General features: G+C 44.7%; 1 long non-coding RNA gene across 1 annotated transcript; it reads right to left on the bottom strand.

Moving 5' to 3' along the window:
* Positions 1-2857: 2857 nt before the first annotated feature.
* Positions 2858-16446, bottom strand: LOC308578748. Its single transcript, XR_014004081.1, has 3 exons — positions 14788-16446; positions 12698-12844; positions 2858-6026 (listed from the first exon to the last, which is right to left on the bottom strand). It is a non-coding gene; the product is annotated as an uncharacterized lncRNA (long non-coding RNA).
* Positions 16447-16539: the final 93 nt, after the last annotated feature.

Below are 16539 nucleotides of genomic sequence, written 5' to 3'. Positions count from 1 at the left end.
AGCCTCCCCACACCACCCCCTCCTGCCCCGTGCACACCCCATCCCCCTGTCAAGAGATTCCTCTGAAAGTTGGTGGTTTTCAGTTTGCAAGGATTATCGGAGTGATTTGCAAAATACTGTTACACAGGGGTAATGCTGTTCTAGCACTTGGGATGAAGGTCTGCAGAGCCCATAGTGTCCTTAGGATATATGGTCAAATAAACAGATATAAACAACCTGAGCAAAAGGTGGAAGGGCTTTCAGAATTAACATCCCAACAGATCTTGCATCTCCATTGGTCACAGTTTTGCATCCATCACAGAACAAGCATGTATCTGTGTCTCTAGCTTCCATCCTGATTCCAGCTCAGCTCATGATCTCCTACCTAGAAGCTAGGTGGAGGAAACACCTCTCCTCTCACATCTAAAATTTAAAATGGTCCACATGCACTTAACTTAGAAGGAAGAAAAACACAAGGAGAGCCTGCCGAACCAGGCCAATGCCCATCTAGTCTACCATCATGTTCTCACAGTGGCCAACTAAATGCCTGTGGGAAATCCTCAAGCAAGACCTGGGCATAAGAGCTTTCTCTCCTCCTGTGATTTCCAGCAACAGGTATTCAGAGGCATCGCTGCCTCCATGGCTAGTAGCCTTTTCCTCTATGAATTTGTCCAATCCTCTTATAAAGCCATCCAAGTTAGTGGCTATCATTGCTTCCTGTGGGACTGAGTTCCACAGTTTAACCATGAGCTGTGTGAAGAAGTACTTTCTTTTGTCTGTACCAAACCTTCCAACATTCAGCTAGACTGGATCTCCAGGAGTTCTGGTGTTATGAGGGAGTCAACAAAAAAGAAAAAATTATCCACATTCTCCATGCCTTGCATAATCTTATAAACCTCTGTCATATCACCTCTTATTCTTCTTTCTCTTTAATAGCTAAGTTCTAAGATTTGTGTGTTCCCATCCCAGATCTGAAATAATGAATTGACAAGAGGGGCAGACTTTTATTTCTTTAATTCTGCCTGTTCCAGTTCCTTTCTGCAGTATTTCACACCTCAATTTTTATTCCCTGAAAAACGCTGTTTCACCTTGATCTTTTGCAGAGGTCAGGGAGAATGGTCAGGCACAAGACGAGCGTGTTAATACTCAGCATTATAACCTTTGGAGATTCCTGTCACATTCTGGCCAGGCCGGCCTTCTGGGCCAGGTTCAGTCCTGGGCTGGTTGCCCAATTGCTGCTATTGAGTTTGAAAGATCAGCGAGTAATCACGGCCACTGTGCTGAAATGCATTATTCATTAGAGGCCCTCTTCTTGCCCTTATCATGAAAGATCAGGGTGGGTTCCAACAATATTTAAAAGCAGATTATTATTATTTTTGTATGTTCAGGCATTAAGATTTAAAATCCCATCAATCCTAACAAAATGAAAATCTTGGCTCTTTGTACGGCTTTATGAAATCATTCCTGTTTCTCTGGATCTGCCAAATCCTTCAGACACAGTGTGGGGAATCTCAGGCCCAGGAGATGGTTGTGGCCCTCCAGCCTTATCTACATGGCCCTCAGAATCCTTCCCCAGCTCATGCCCCTCCCTCACCAGCCTTGCTTGGTGCTAATGTCATAGACAGTTTTGGAAAGTCCTGACCTTCGCCTGTTGGTTACTATTTCTTGGGCCACTGATCGCTTGTGTTGCTTTTGCTTGGACCTTTTACCACTTCTGCAACATCATTTGTGCAATGAATGAAAATGAATTTGCAATTGAAGGTGAAAATGGATCATCCATTTAGATAACAGTCCCTAAAAAAATAGACGGCTTCCATCATCAGAGGAATAAAGAGGTCAGAATCTTCTTTTGACTATAATGTTGCATGCATTGTTAACAAATTGTTGTTTTAAACATTGTTATTTTATTACATCAGCTGTTTATTGTTGATCGCCTTTATGTCCTGTCCCTTGCCTGACATTCTCAAGACATCAGACGCCTCTCCCTGAGAGGTTCTGCCTGGCCCAAAGTTATCGAGTAATCTTTATATGTGGATTTGAACCCTGATTTCCCTAGTCTAAAAGTCCAAGTCTCTCATACCTAATCCTGGACTGATACCAGCCATGGAGTACTCCAAGGATAACGCCACGTGTTGAGCATCTTAACCAGCAGACAGGGTCTTCTGGTACTGGTATTTAGGATCCCCTTGGGGTGCCCTCTGGGTCAGGACTTGCTGGAGAATCCCTGTAGCTGTTGGAGGAAAAGGTGGTGGTGCTCCAGTCCTCGAGAACATCAGCACCAAAGGTCCAGCCTGAACAACAGCATCATAGCATACATCTATGCGCCCAGGGTTCTTGTGCTACTCTTGAGTAAGGGGCCAGCTTGTAAGCAATCTCTGAAAGTTATTTAGTACTAGTGGCTGTGGTCAGTGTGTGGTCCAGGAGGCCTGAGGTTCCCCACTCCTGAAGTAAGATTTAACTGTCTGAGTGGAGGAATGGCAGATGAAGATGATGGACTTTTTGGAGTTGGCCAACCTGATTGGAAGAATCCGCAAACAGAAAGAGGAGGAGCATCAAGAAGAATGGACGAAATTCAAGGACTATTTAGCTAGACATTCTAACATAACGTAAGTAGAACTACTTGTATGTACCAAATTGGCCTAGGAGTAAAATATGTTGAATTGTATAACATTATGGATTGAGAACATTATGAAAAGAAAGAAAGATGTTAATTGAATAAGTTAATTTTATTTGAAAGTGGATATTGGAAAACTGCTACAATCAATTCTATGGAAACGCAGTTAGGGGGGATTTGAGGAAGTCATTCAACAAGGATATTTAAATTGGGATTCTAACAGTTAGGATACATATTTGTTTGTTTGTCTATTTAATATTGTAATGTTTTTCTTTTGTGTTTGTTATAAATTTGGAAAACCAATAAAAAAAATTGGGAAAAAAGTAAGATTTAACTGTCTGTCTGGTATGTATCTCTATGTGATTTTTTTGTGTTGGAATGGGGAGGGGAAGTGCAATCTTGTCTACCTCAGCCAGCAAAATGTATTGGGTCCAACATGCAAATCCCTACACTGCTCTGTCCCTTTTAATTTTATTTATATTATTGTGGCATCTGTAACTGTGCCGGTTTCGCATATCGAAGTGGGCATATATGGCGTCAGGCCATCTCTCAGGTAAACTGGCTCCAAGCTGTTAAAGGCTTTGTACACCACTGGTAATACTTTGAACTTGGCCGGTTAGCAAATCAGCAACCAGTTCAGGTCTCTGAGCACAGGTGTTGTACACTGACAGGGCCTCGGTCCTGTCAGCGATCAGGCAGCAGCATTCTGTGCTAGTCTACTTTGAATTCTGCCTCACACAAAAGGCCCATTCTAGATCAACCACTGAGTGACAATTACCTCTTTGACAACAAAGAGACTTGTTGCATTTTCAAGACTGGCAAAATTTATTAGGCATCAGCTTTTGTGAACTTCGATGGATGTGAGACACATTCAGAGACTGTATTGTTAATCTGCCGGGCGGTGTAGGGTTTAGTTTCCGGTGGATAATGTGAAAGGAATGAAGATGCCAAGAGGCGAAATCTTGAGTGGGGCCAGAATAAATGAGCCGAGTGGCTCCTTCCAACTGGGCTCGGTAGGAGCTCTCTGATGGCACAGTTGAACTCGATTAACTTTTCAAGGGTTGGGGACCTCCCGTGGCCACCGGGAAATGAAGGCACAACTGCCCTCCCTGCCACGCTATGGACCCCCTTGCCTATCCTGGTCTTTGTTCCCTTTGTCTGACGAGGAAAAGGCTCTGTGTGTCAACAAATAGGCATTATGGAGGGCTCCTTTCCCTGCTGCTTCCTCTGAATTACCAGACAAAATAAATAAACAAATAAATAAATAACCTCCAAAGACGGAAATCTGGAGGTCAGGCACTGAAAAGGGGAAAAAGGAAACACAGAGACGGAGTTGAGGCAGACATGAATTATAGAATCATACACCTGTAAGGTTTGGATGGGACCCAAAGGGTCATCTAGCCCAACCCCCTGCAGTGCAGGGATCGTGAAGAGGAGTGCTTAAGAAAGGAAATAATGCTGTGGCATTTCTCTCGTTATCTGGACAATATGCCCTGATTTATTTATTTTTTAAAAAGTGTGGTCTGGAAGCAATTGCAAAGGCAGATGTGTTGTCTAATGGACCAGGCAGCTGAGTTAGCTTAATCACAAGGTCATGGGTTTGAGTCCCACATCGGACAAAATATTCCTACACTGCAGGGGGTCAGACCGGATGGCCCTCGTGGTCCCTTCCAACTCTACCAATTCTATGATTCTAAGAGAGCTCTCCTCTTCTGCGGTCAGGAACCTTAAACCCAGGGGCCAAATGCAGCCCTCCAGACCTCTCTGCCAGGCCTGTGGGACTTTCTAGGCTACGCAGCTTCCGAGGTCACACCCCCTGTCCTCAGGTGACACACCTCAATCTGTACCTTCCCCAAGAGCTTTTTCTTGCCTGGGATGTACCCTTCAGCTGTAATCATGTCTCTTGCTTGCCTGGATAGAGGACAGAGAGTGAAGGGAGGGGTATCTCTGAGTGTATGCAGAAACAAGCCTAGTGCACAAAGGTAAAGCGAAAATACATTCCTCCCCCCACTTTTGCTTCTGGTCCTGCCCACCACCTTGGAAGGTTGCCCAGAAGGGAACATGGCCCTCAGATGAAAGGCTCCTGCACCCACTCACAGCACACAAAACATTGCGTAAATACTAACAATGAACTCATTATTCAGGTGTGCCTCCTTAGTTATCCAAAACATCACCTTCCATCCATAAGAGGAAGGAATCAGAGAAACCTAAGGCCCATGTTAAAAAACCGCACCAGTTTTCTGTAGGGGGGAGAATCCTAAAGGGAGAGAGGGGGAACCCAGTGGCCACAGAATGCTGATTGTAGTAAGAAATGGAAAGCAGGGGACCAGGGTATGGAAGGCAGCACTGCAGAGGAGGGCAGGGCTGTCTGGCATCCTACTCCATGATAAAAAAAAGTTCTGGTCCCATTTGAATTTCAGTCTTTAGGAGCACCCCCCACACACTTCTTCACACACACCTTCCCCTCCCCTCCCCATTTCTGGTGTTACTGGTCCACTGTTAGCATCCAGGAAGTTTGTGGGAACTTGGCAATATGGAGGGATGCTGTTTTCTTGGCTCCAGAATAAACTCTGCGTGCCCGGAACTAGAGCAAGGAGAAACGAAATTGGAGATCAGAGCTGTCATGTCTTGTAACATTTCTCGTGGGGGTCACCTTTCCTTCCAGAGCATGATTTTTTAGGATTTGACTTTGGGATATTGATTTTGAATTTCCTTGTTTTTGTGTCCTGTTAATTTTCACTTGTTTCCTCTTCTTCTTCTTTCTGCAAAGCAAGCCCAGAGTCACCTTCAGCTCCTCTCTGATTTTGGATGTGGGGGAGGCAGAGAGGAGAGAACAACTCTGCCTTTGAATTTGCTGGTCATAGGAAGAGTTTTCAAAGGAATGATGGTTCTGTTGGCGATTATTTGACTAGAAAAAACACCATGGGTTGCATGCTGAGATTTTATATGGAACGTCTCTCTTGTAGATGATTTAGGAAGCCAGCTCAGTCTCAAAGATGCATTGTAGTGGCTTACTCTATGGCCTTTCGCCACACTCCTAACCTTTCCTCCAAAGAACTCAATGTGATGTATACACTTCTCTCCCCCTGCTACATTTAATCCTCAAAACAAGACTGTGGGGTAGGTCAGGCTGAGAGACAGTTGCTCAGTCTCCCAAAGTCACCCTTCATGGCTGGGCAGGGATTTGAACCCTGGTCTCCCAGGTCTAGCACTCAAAAGTAGCTGTGGACCTACTTCAGGCATAGTCTCATCCTGCGACTTCTTGGAGCCACCTTCCAGCTTGCTTTGTCTGGCTTCCAGCCAAGGTGTCACTGGGAGCTATCCAGGGTGCTGACCCACCTTTGCCTTCTCTACCTGGGCTTGTCTTCTGCTGTATTTACCCTGGCCTTGCTGGGGCCTGGTTCAGTCTCTTGGATTACAAACTTGGTGCTAGCTGAAAAGGTGATGATGTTGAGAACCCCCTTAAAACTAGGCAAAACATATACACACCCCAAACAAATAAAACACAAGACATAAAAAACAGGCAACAACGTCCACTGCCCCCAAATAACACACAGCCCAAGGGAAAGTCCTAGCAATGCTATAGAGCTTGAAAGGCTCAAGTGTTTTTTCTACTGTAGATTCTATCAACGGGTCAGATAATGCATAATTTGTCCCTTTACGGGGCAGTTTCCTGGTTGGTCTTTGGAGATCCTTTTGATATCTTCCTTGAAAGGGAGAGGGGTGGCAACATATTTGAATGTTGAAATATTTCTTAGACCCCGATTCTTTTTCTGAGGCTATGATTATGGCTTTCCCCCCCTAAATATATTAGGGGCACTGCTCACCAACCCAGAGTTTGCCAACCTCTATTCCCCCACACCAACCCCACCTCCCTCTACACCTGACCAAACCCCTCTTTTTACACCTCACTCAATGCTTACAGCTCACCCCAGCCTCTTTTAAAGAAGGGTAAGAAGCCACAGAGAGCAGTTTTCTCAATTGTTTTCCCTCCCTCCATTAAACTTCACTACAGCCTATCAAAGGGACGCTGGTGGCGCTGTGGGTTAAACCACAGAGCCTAGGGCTTGCCGATCAGAAGGTCGACGATTCGAATCCCTGCGACGGGGTGAGCTTCCGCTGCTCAGTCCCTGCTCCTGCCAGCCTAGCAGTTCGAAAGCACGTCAAAGTGCAAGTAGATAAATAGGTACCGCTCCGGCGGGAAGGTAAATGGCGTTTCTGAGCGCTGCTCTGGTTTGCCAGAAGCGGCTTAGTCATGCTGGCCACATGACCCGGAAGCTGTACGCCGGCTCCCTCGGCCAATAAAGCGAGATGAGCGCCGCAACCCCAGAGTCGGCCACGACTGGACCTAATGGTCAGGGGTCCCTTTACCTTTACAGCCTATCAGCAGCCACATGAACTGCAGCATGATGACATCCATTTGTTTTATGTATATAGGAAGATATTTGGCACCTTCTTTAGTGTTTGGTTGACCATAACAAATATTTGATTGACAACTTTAAAAATTAGTTAAGAAAAAAAAACTTTTAAAGGAAATATTGAAATGGGCAGGGAGAGCCTTGGCGAGCAGCAAGGGGGTGTCTAAAGAGGTCAGGATGCCTAGACCTGGTTCTCCCTATTGACCACAACCAGGAATCAAGGTTAATCAAAGAGATGCATTGTTCTCGTACTGTAATGTAACACTTTGGTAGCAAGTGGGTAGATCTTTGCTATGCTTCCATGCATCAGCCGGTTACACTGAATGCAGATGTCTCTGTTTGGAATCCTTTAATAATTTAAACTTCAATTATAATGGCATGTTTATTATGTCCCATGCAATGCTGCCCTCTAGAGGAAATTGATGGTATCAAATTATAACTTGTGTTTATGGTAGGCCTATTATTGAATTTAGATTTAATCATGAATTGATTGATGGATGGACAAATGAAGGCTTAAAAGTTTTTGTAATGGAAAAAAATGAGGTTGGAGCCAATGTTAGTCCTAATCAGAGTAGACCCATTTGTTTTAATACCCTGATGTTTTAATACTCTGATGGATTTGTTATTACATTTTTCATTACATATTTATTTTATTTATAGCTGTAAAACTGTTTTAGAGGCCATTATGGTATTTAAGTTGTGCATGAATTAATAAATAAAACAATGGACATAACTAACATGGATCCATTATTTTAAGTGGGTCTACTCTGAGTAGAACCTAAGTTGAAGACAACATAGGATTGTCTATTTTTATGGAATTTGTTTTTTGTTCTTGTTTTTCTCTGTCTGAATCTGTTAGATGCCTTTGTTCTTTTGTTCTTTAAGAAAAATACATCTAAGGACATAAATGAACTAAACACTGCCCTTTTAAAAGAGGACATTTTGGACTGGAATAGTCTAACCACATATATTTGAAAGTATATCCATATACTTCAGTGAAGATTCTTGCCAGACAAAAACAATTTAAATGAGGTTTTAAAAATTATCAAAATGTATCAGAAATTGTGTTAGATTTATTACTTTGAAATATTTTAGGCATCTGGTTGGCCACTATTATTTATTATTTATTTCATTTATGAACAGCTTCCTGTGAGACATCTGGAAGTGAATTACAATATCTTCACATATATTGCTGGAAACCTGGGGGGGGGGGGGAGTTGTTGAACTCAGGGTGCTGCTTGCAGACTTCCCAATGCGGCATGTGGTTGGTTCACAGCTGTCAACGTTTCCCTTTTCTTTTAAGGGATACTCCCTTATTCCGAATAGGATTCCTCGCAAGAAAAGGGAAAAGTTGACAGCTATGGGTTGGTTCTCTGTAAGCACAGGATGTTGGATGAGGTGGGTCTTTCAGCCTGATCCAGCAGGGCTATTCTTATGTTTTTAACAAGCTGAAAATCATCAATCACAACAGTTCCCTGGTGATGCCTCCCACCCTTCTTATATTCCTCCTTTGTGTGACAACTGTCAATGTAACCCTCCTCTGTTTCCTGTTGCCAGGAGTGGACTTTGGTCTTTCAAATTTTAGCAGTGCTCAATTCACAAGTGCCCCATGGCGCCCCCTAGACTCAGTGCCCAGTGTTGCAGAAGCAGTTGTGCTGCCCTAATTCTGCCTCTGCAGTTGCTGATCCTGATCATTCAGCATTCTCATATCACAGAATCATAGAGTTGGAAGGGACCCTGAGGATCATCTAGTCCAACCCCCTGCAATGCAGGAATATGCAGCTGTCACTTTCTGGGATCAGACCTGCAACCTTGGCATTATCAGCACCACGTTGTAACCAAATGAACTATCCTCTCATTCGGGTCCTCAGGTGGGTCCTTGTACTCCTGGGCAACAAGACAAACACTAAGCTGACTGCTGCATTTATTCTGGAGTCTTTAGTTGATGCATGGATTGAGTTAACAGGAATACATTATATCTATCATCCATCCATCCATCCATCCATCTCTCTCTCTCTCTCTCTCTATCTATCTATCTATCTATCTATCATCACCTCCCTGGATTTTTATTTTTCGTACTTCTGCAGACCTTGGGGTTCCCAGAAGCCTCCTGATTGCTCCCTGTTGCCTGTGCATTGATCCTGGTTAACTAATGATTGACATTCACCTCTGAATACCAGAATTAGCAAGAGTACTGATGAGCAAGTAATGGAATGAAGCAGACCACCTCATCCTTGGAGCCACAGAACAGAAAGAGACACAACGTTATACCCCTCTGGCCTAGTTTGATGTGTGTTGTGATTGATGCACATTAAAGCCCTCTGTTTCACCTGTTGCTGGGGGCTGTGAGGGGTTCATATGAAGAACTTTTGGATCTATGTGCAGCTGCCCTGTGTGGTGAGGCACAGAACTGCATGTGGCAGCAACGGCCTGGGCAATTTAGCATCCTTGGTCTCTGCAGTAGTGTAGTGTGGGTTGCTAGGGCCCAGGGCCATGTGGATGTGTGGGTGGGAAACAGGCAGAGTATGTATGCACATTCAACTGCCTAATGCTTCACCCAGACCGCAGCTGCATCCAGACTCCAGACTCCATCCATGCGTCCAGACTCTATCCATTGTCTGGATGGAGAGGTCACTTCCTGGTTTGCACGGAGAAGCCATTTTCAATGGAGCCCAGCAACAGAAGCACACAGTATTGAGGAATTGCTAGTTGTTGAAATTTTGCTCCTCTAACAATTTTGAACTTGGGGAAACCATCCCTGTCCCCCCCCCCACACTATGCTACTGGGTTTCTGCACCCACTCCATCCATTCTGGATGATATTGACTCCTTCTGGACAAGAACAGCCATAAGGGGTTCCTGCTCCAGATAAACCTTGCTTGAGCTTATCTGCTTCATACAGTTGCCCTTTGGTTTTGGCGTTCTGGTTTGCCCCTCTACCCTGCCTCTTGACTTGCCCCTTGTTCATGTGTGTGTGTAAATAGCACAGTGAAGTGCATAAATAAATAATCTGGTAAGACTGCTAGTTGGAAGGATAAAGAAATGTTAAGGTTCATCAAGCCTGGCAAACAAAACCAATCTGAACACAAGCTTACATTTGGCCATCATGGAGTCATGAGGATGTGAAAAGGAAGATCCAACACTGAAGAAGCAGTAGGAAGGAAGTAAAGCCTGAAGGAACAAATGGTTACTCAAGAAGGAATCAGTGAGGGAAGAATAGGATGCCTTTCTATTGTGCCCAAATGGTTCAGGTAACTTATTGCAACTGTTGTTGCTTTAATTCCAGCATTTGATGCTTCCTGGCTGGCTCTATGGTCCTTATCCACAGCTCCTGTCTCACTGCAGACCACTCCCCACGACTCAATGCTAACTCCCTGGAACTCTGTGTGCATTGAGCTGATAGTAAGAAAATTATTCTCTTAAATACCCCCAAAACAATCGCTGAATCTCAGTTATGGGAAACATATCTTGGCTGTGGATAATAACACCAGGGCTAATGACAACTAAGAATATAACATTATGGTTGCCAACTGGCAGTGGGTGGGGGAGGCTTGGCCAGCTCCTGCAGCGTGAAATGCAGTAATTAGGAGGCAAAGCTTTTCACAGCATTAATGGGAGAAATGTGCCTATTTGGCACCCTCAAAACTCTGCAGGGGTGGAGGCCAATTAGAATGGCTCACCCCCAGAGTCTGATAGATCCAACTGTTTCTTAGTTAACTCAGGGATGTGTGTGTTCCTGCTGACATGGCTTGTGGTTCTGTCAATGCCTTGGTCACCCTCTGGAGCTGGGAGCTTACTGGAACATCTGACCCTATTCTGCTTCATAAAGCCTATTCAGCTCTAGGACAGCAGCCAGAGTGACAGTGGAGGGGAAACTGAGGCCACATGTGATTGAATGACAGCTAAGAAGCCATTTCAGTTGTGTGCATTTACTGTTTAGGCTTAATTGCAGGCTTCTGGAGGAGAGCAGTGATGGGTCCTACCAGATGTTCCCTGGGATTGGGGATTGATAAACCACTGTGGGAATTGCAGCTCCATGAGGGAAATAGGGATCTCCTAATAATTCTCAGCACCCTTAACCAACTACAGCTCCCAGGATTCCTTGAGGGAACCCATAACTGTCTGAAGTGGTATCTTGGTGGCTTTTATGTATAGTGAAGATGAGGTGTGGGGGGAGGACAGAAAACCAGAAGGGAGGAAGAGTAGCATATTATAGATGAAGTCATGGATGCCTGAACAACAACACTCCATACAACACAGCAAGATTTTGTTTTAGGTTTGACTTGTATTCCTTCAAAACAATGTTGTTTAGTATTATGAAAAACACTGGAGTTAATTTAATAAAAGAGTTGCCTTTCAAGGTGATTTACAAGCATACAGCAAAAGCAACAAAAATAGGTTTAAGAGAAATACAAACACAAAGGTGTGTATTAAAAACAACACAAACACCCTAGAACTGTGGCTGTACTGCTCCCTGGCGAAGGGATTAACGGGTGGGGGGAGGCACTGGAGATGTAAATGACTTAGAAAAGCTGGAATCACTGGATCAACTTCATCAATTTTGTTTAATTAATTAAATTAAATACTTTTAGTTGGATTTTGAATAAATGTGCAATTAATTGTTACTGGTTTGAATTTTACTGTGTTATTATCTTCTGGAGAAGAAAGATAGAGAGTAAACATTACAAAAATCTGTAGTGAAGTCCCCACAGTTGGCTGGAACCTTGTATGCCTACTTCTGGAAACTCCTGGCAGCCAAACGTATTGCTCTGCTTTCCCTTGGACCACATCAGTGGTTGTATGGGCAGCCCATGACCTCCATGCACATTGCCCAGGCCTGCATCCCGGGGATGGCACTTTTGGTGCTGCTATTGGAGCAAAAACAACACAGGAGGCAGCAGTTATGAATTACTGGTCTCTGCAGCCGCAGCAGGTGCTGGGACTCTCCAGCAGTTTGACTTCAGCCCCAGAAGTGCACTCCATTGTCTCTCGAGACAGATGGATCCCAACAATAACATTAGTTGTGCAAACAGCTGTTCTGAACCATATTTTCTATAGAGCAGGGTAGGAGGCACTGGGGATGAACTTATGGAACTAAGGGGGTGGTGGCTTGAAAAAGTTTGGGAACCACTGCCCTAGGCAGAGACCTTTTTTTAATAAATAAATAAATAAATACATAGTAAAGGTAAAGGGACCCCTGACAATTAGGTCCAGTCGTGGCCGACTCTGGGGTTGCAGCACTCATCTTGCTTTATTGGCCGAGGGAGCCGGCGTACAGCTTCCGGGTCATGTGGCCAGCATGACTAAGCTGCTTCTGGCGAACCAGAGCAGCTCATGGAAATGCTGTTTACCTTCCCACCGGAGCAGTACCTATTTATCTACTTGCACTTTGACGTGCTTTCGAACTGTAAGGTTGGCAGGAGCAGGGACCGAGCAACAGGAGCTCACCCCGTCGTGGGGATTCGAACCACCGACCTTCTGATCGGCAAGTCCTAGGCTCTGTGGTTTAACCCACAGCACCACCCGCGTCCCTAAATACATACATACATAATAAAAATCAATCAACTGGAATGGTTTGTTGAAACATAAAAAAAAATATCTTCATTTGTTTTCAAAAAATACATATGCTGTTCCACAAAAACAGGGACTTCCTTAACATGGAGCTCTATAATATGGAAAAAGCTTACCTGAAAGGCAGATTACTCATCAGAACTGTCACCTTAGGAACAGAGGAGGCAAACCAGAACCTTTCCCACAATTATCTGTAAGCAATGGGGTTCTGTAGCAATCACGCAGGGGGTGTCCAACAGGCAAGCTGGTGTGGTACAGGTTCTCTAAAAGGGTTAGAAAGTTTTGGAAAGTAATACAATGGTACCTCGGGTTACATACGCTTCAGGTTACAGACACTTCAGGTTACAGACTCTGCTAACCCAGAAATCGTACTTTGGGTTCAGAACTTTGCTTCAGAATGAGAACAGAAATCGTGCAGCAGCAGCGCAGCAGGAGGCCCCATTAGCTAAAGTGGTGCTTCAGGTTAAGAACAGTTTCAGGTTAAGAACGGACCTCTGGAACGAATTAAATTCTTAACCCGAGGTACCACTGTATTTTTAAATATATATTATGCCAGATTTATGCAGCATAATTTCTCTCTCCACCACCACCACTAGAGGCCACCCACTCTCTCTGTCTGGCCAAAATAATTTCAAGGCTTTCCACTGGAACTGTCAAAGAGTGCACCAACCAGGGTCAGGATTACAACTGAACCAACAAGAAGCCGTGCCTTTCAGGCAGTTGGTTATAGAGGAGGGCACAGTGCCCAGTGTGAGGGGAGAATGTGTCATTTATTCATTAATTAAACCTTTTCCTCCCAGTTACACTGGCATGATACCCTGTTTCCCATCATACATAGATACATAGTCTCGCTTTTTTAGGGGCTGAGGGAGGGGGGGTAAACCTGCTTTTTGTTATTCTAAAGTCAAAATAAGATTCAATCTGGATAAGAACACAAGACTGTAAGAGCTGTTCAACAGTGGAACAACCTTCGACAAGAGGTGGTGGACTCTCCTTCTTTGGAGGTTTCAAGCAGAGGTTGGATGACCATCTGTCATGAATAATCTAGTTGAGATTCCTACATTGCAGGGGGTTGGACTAGATGACCCTCAGGGTCCCTTCCAACTCTACAGTTTTATGATTCTATAAGTCCCATATAGTTCAGCAACCTTTTCTCACACTAGCTAACCAGATGCTTCAATAGGAAGTGACCACATGCAGGATCTGAGCGCAAAGGTTTTCTCCCTACTTCCACCAACTGGTATTTCTGCATTTCTGCCCCTCTGACTGTGGAGGCAGACCATAGCCATTATGACTAGTAGACACAGATAGCCTTATCCTCTGTAATTTGTGGAATCCTCTTTGAAAGCCATCCTGTCACTGTTTCCTGTGGGAGTGAGTTCCACAGTCTGACTATGCACTGTGTGATAGAAATATGCTTGCATGTGAAAGGGAGCTCATAATTGCCAATGCGTTCTTATTCTGAAGATTAAATACACAAGTGAATGCAAGGCTGAGGGAAATGTAAAGGCTTTGCATTGAGATAAATGAACTAAAACCAGCAAAGGAAGGCTACTACCCATCTCTTAATCTGTCCATACCAGGAGAAAAGCTTCACTTGAACAGAAATATTTAGAAGACCAGGAAACCTACCTCCAGTTTAGTCTCTAAATCAGGGCGAGGGCACATATGGCCCTCCAGATGTTGCTGGATTACAATTACCATCATCCCTGACCACTTGCCAGGGTTTTTTTCTTCTTAAATATTTATTTTTATTTATTTAATCAAAAACATACAGTGGTGCCTCGCAAGACGAAATTAATTCGTTCCGCGAGTTTTTTCGTCTAGCGAATTTTTAGTCTTGCGAAGCACGGTGTCGGAAAAGTTTTGGGAAAGCTTCAAAAATCGCCAAAAACCTCAAAAAAGGCTACCACACCGCGTTCTATGAGTTGCTCCTCGAAGTCAAGTTGCAACTGTATTAAGGGTGTTAAGAAAAAGGAAACAAACTTGCAAAAAACGCAAGACGTTTTCGTCTTGCGAAGCAAGCCCATAGGGAAATTCGTCTTGCGAAGCAGCTCAAAAACCGCAAAACCCTTTCGTCTAGCGAGTTTTTCGTCTTGCGAGGCATTCGTCTTGCGGGGCACCACTGTATAATTCAATTAACATATTATGGTAAAGAAATAAAAGAAAAACAATACAGTTGAATGAAAATGAAAATTAAACTCACACAATCCCTGGGATAGCTCAGTCAGTAGGGCATGAGGCTTTTAATCTCAGGGTTGTGAGTTTGAGTCCCAAACTCTAGTTTGGGCTAAAGATCCCTGCATTGCAGGGGAGGTTGAACTAAACGATCCTTGTGGTCCCTTACAACTCTATGACTTTGCTTTGCTGATATGGAGGGGGCAGTGAAAGATTGTTTTGTTCATAAATTGTTTATGTCCTCAAGATCTTGCAATATTTTCACCTGAAGCTGAAAAGTGACTAAGAATTTTAAGCAGCAGGAGTATTTCACATGAGGCATTTGAACTCTTGGCTATGTTCATGGGAGCTTGGAGTCCAACATCTGGAGAAGGCCATAGGTTCCCCAGTCCTGCTCAAAATGGCTACAGATTACTTTGCCTTTAGTTCTGATATGATGTTCAAACTCCTCTTAACCATTTACTACAGCTGGGGGGGGGGCACCAGAAACCTTGGCCTTCTAGATGTTATCAAATGGTGGCTCCCATTAGCCCTAGCAAGCACAGCCAGGGATGGGCAATTGTAGTTCAGCAACACCTGGAGGGAACAAAGCTTCACTACACCTGGTCCACAGGCAACCCAATTGCCCCTGCGTTGAATTGGTTATGGTGAGAAGTCACCTTGAAACTTTATAACTGCTCCTTAGTAGACACATAGACTGCAGTCCTATCCATGCTTACTTTATTAGCGTTATTTGCTTTTATATCCCATTTTTCCTCCAAACAGTTCAAGGTGGTGTACAGTGGTTCTCTCTGCTGCTTCCCTCCCCCCCCCCCCATTTAAACCTCACTCAGCCATGAAGCTCACTGGGTGACCTTGGACCTGTCACTGCCCCTCAGCCTAACCTACCTCACAGGGTTGTCATTATGGTAAAATGGGGAGAGGGTGACTTATTTATGTCACCTTGAGCAACTTGGGAGTAAAATAAAACCTATTATTGGCAATCCTATATACGCACTCCCCTGGGAGTAAGCTTCTGCTGGACTCAGTGGGGCTTAACACAGCATTTCCTTGGAGGGGTTTACTCCTGTGTAGGCAGTGTTTTGCCCTGAGGGACGCCTCTGACTAGACTGGACTTTGTTGTTTAGTCGTGTCCGACTCTTCGTGACCCCATGGACCAGAGTACGCCAGGCACTCCTGTCTTCCACTGCCTCCCGCAATTTGGTCAAACTCATGCTGGTAGCTTCGAAGACACTATCCAACCATCTCGTCCTCTGTCGTCCCCTTCTCCTTGTGCCCTCCATCTTTCCCAACATCAGGGTCTTTTCCAGGGAGTCTTCTCTTCTCATGAGGTGGCCAAAGTATTGGAGCCTCAACTTCACGATCTGTCCTTCCAGTGAGCACTCAGGGCTGAATTCCTTCAGAATAGAGAGGTTTGATCTTCTTGCAGTCCATGGGACTCTCAAGAGTCTACTCCAGCATTATAATTCAAAAGCATCAATTCTTCGGCGATCAGCCTTCCTTATGGTCCAGCTCTCACTTGCCTTTTTGCCCCACTGAATTCAACAGGGCTTCCTCCCAACCAAGGTCACAGCGCCCGCTTCCCCGGAGTAAGGCTTGCTGAATTCTGTGGGGCTCCCTTCCTAAGCAGAGGGGCTGGTTCATGACGGGGCGAGGCCTTTCCCCTGCCCCACTGAGTCCAGTGGGGCTCCCTCCCTCCCAAGGCAGGCTGCCATCCAGCAGGGGAAGAGAAGGCGAGAGGCCTTTTCCTCCCCCTTAGCCACCGCCACGGGCTCCACTG

This window comes from Podarcis bocagei, assembly GCF_964188305.1.
Source record: "Podarcis bocagei genome assembly, chromosome: Z".
Lineage (NCBI taxonomy): Eukaryota > Metazoa > Chordata > Lepidosauria > Squamata > Lacertidae > Podarcis > Podarcis bocagei.
This window is presented reverse-complemented; position numbering and strand designations above follow the sequence as displayed.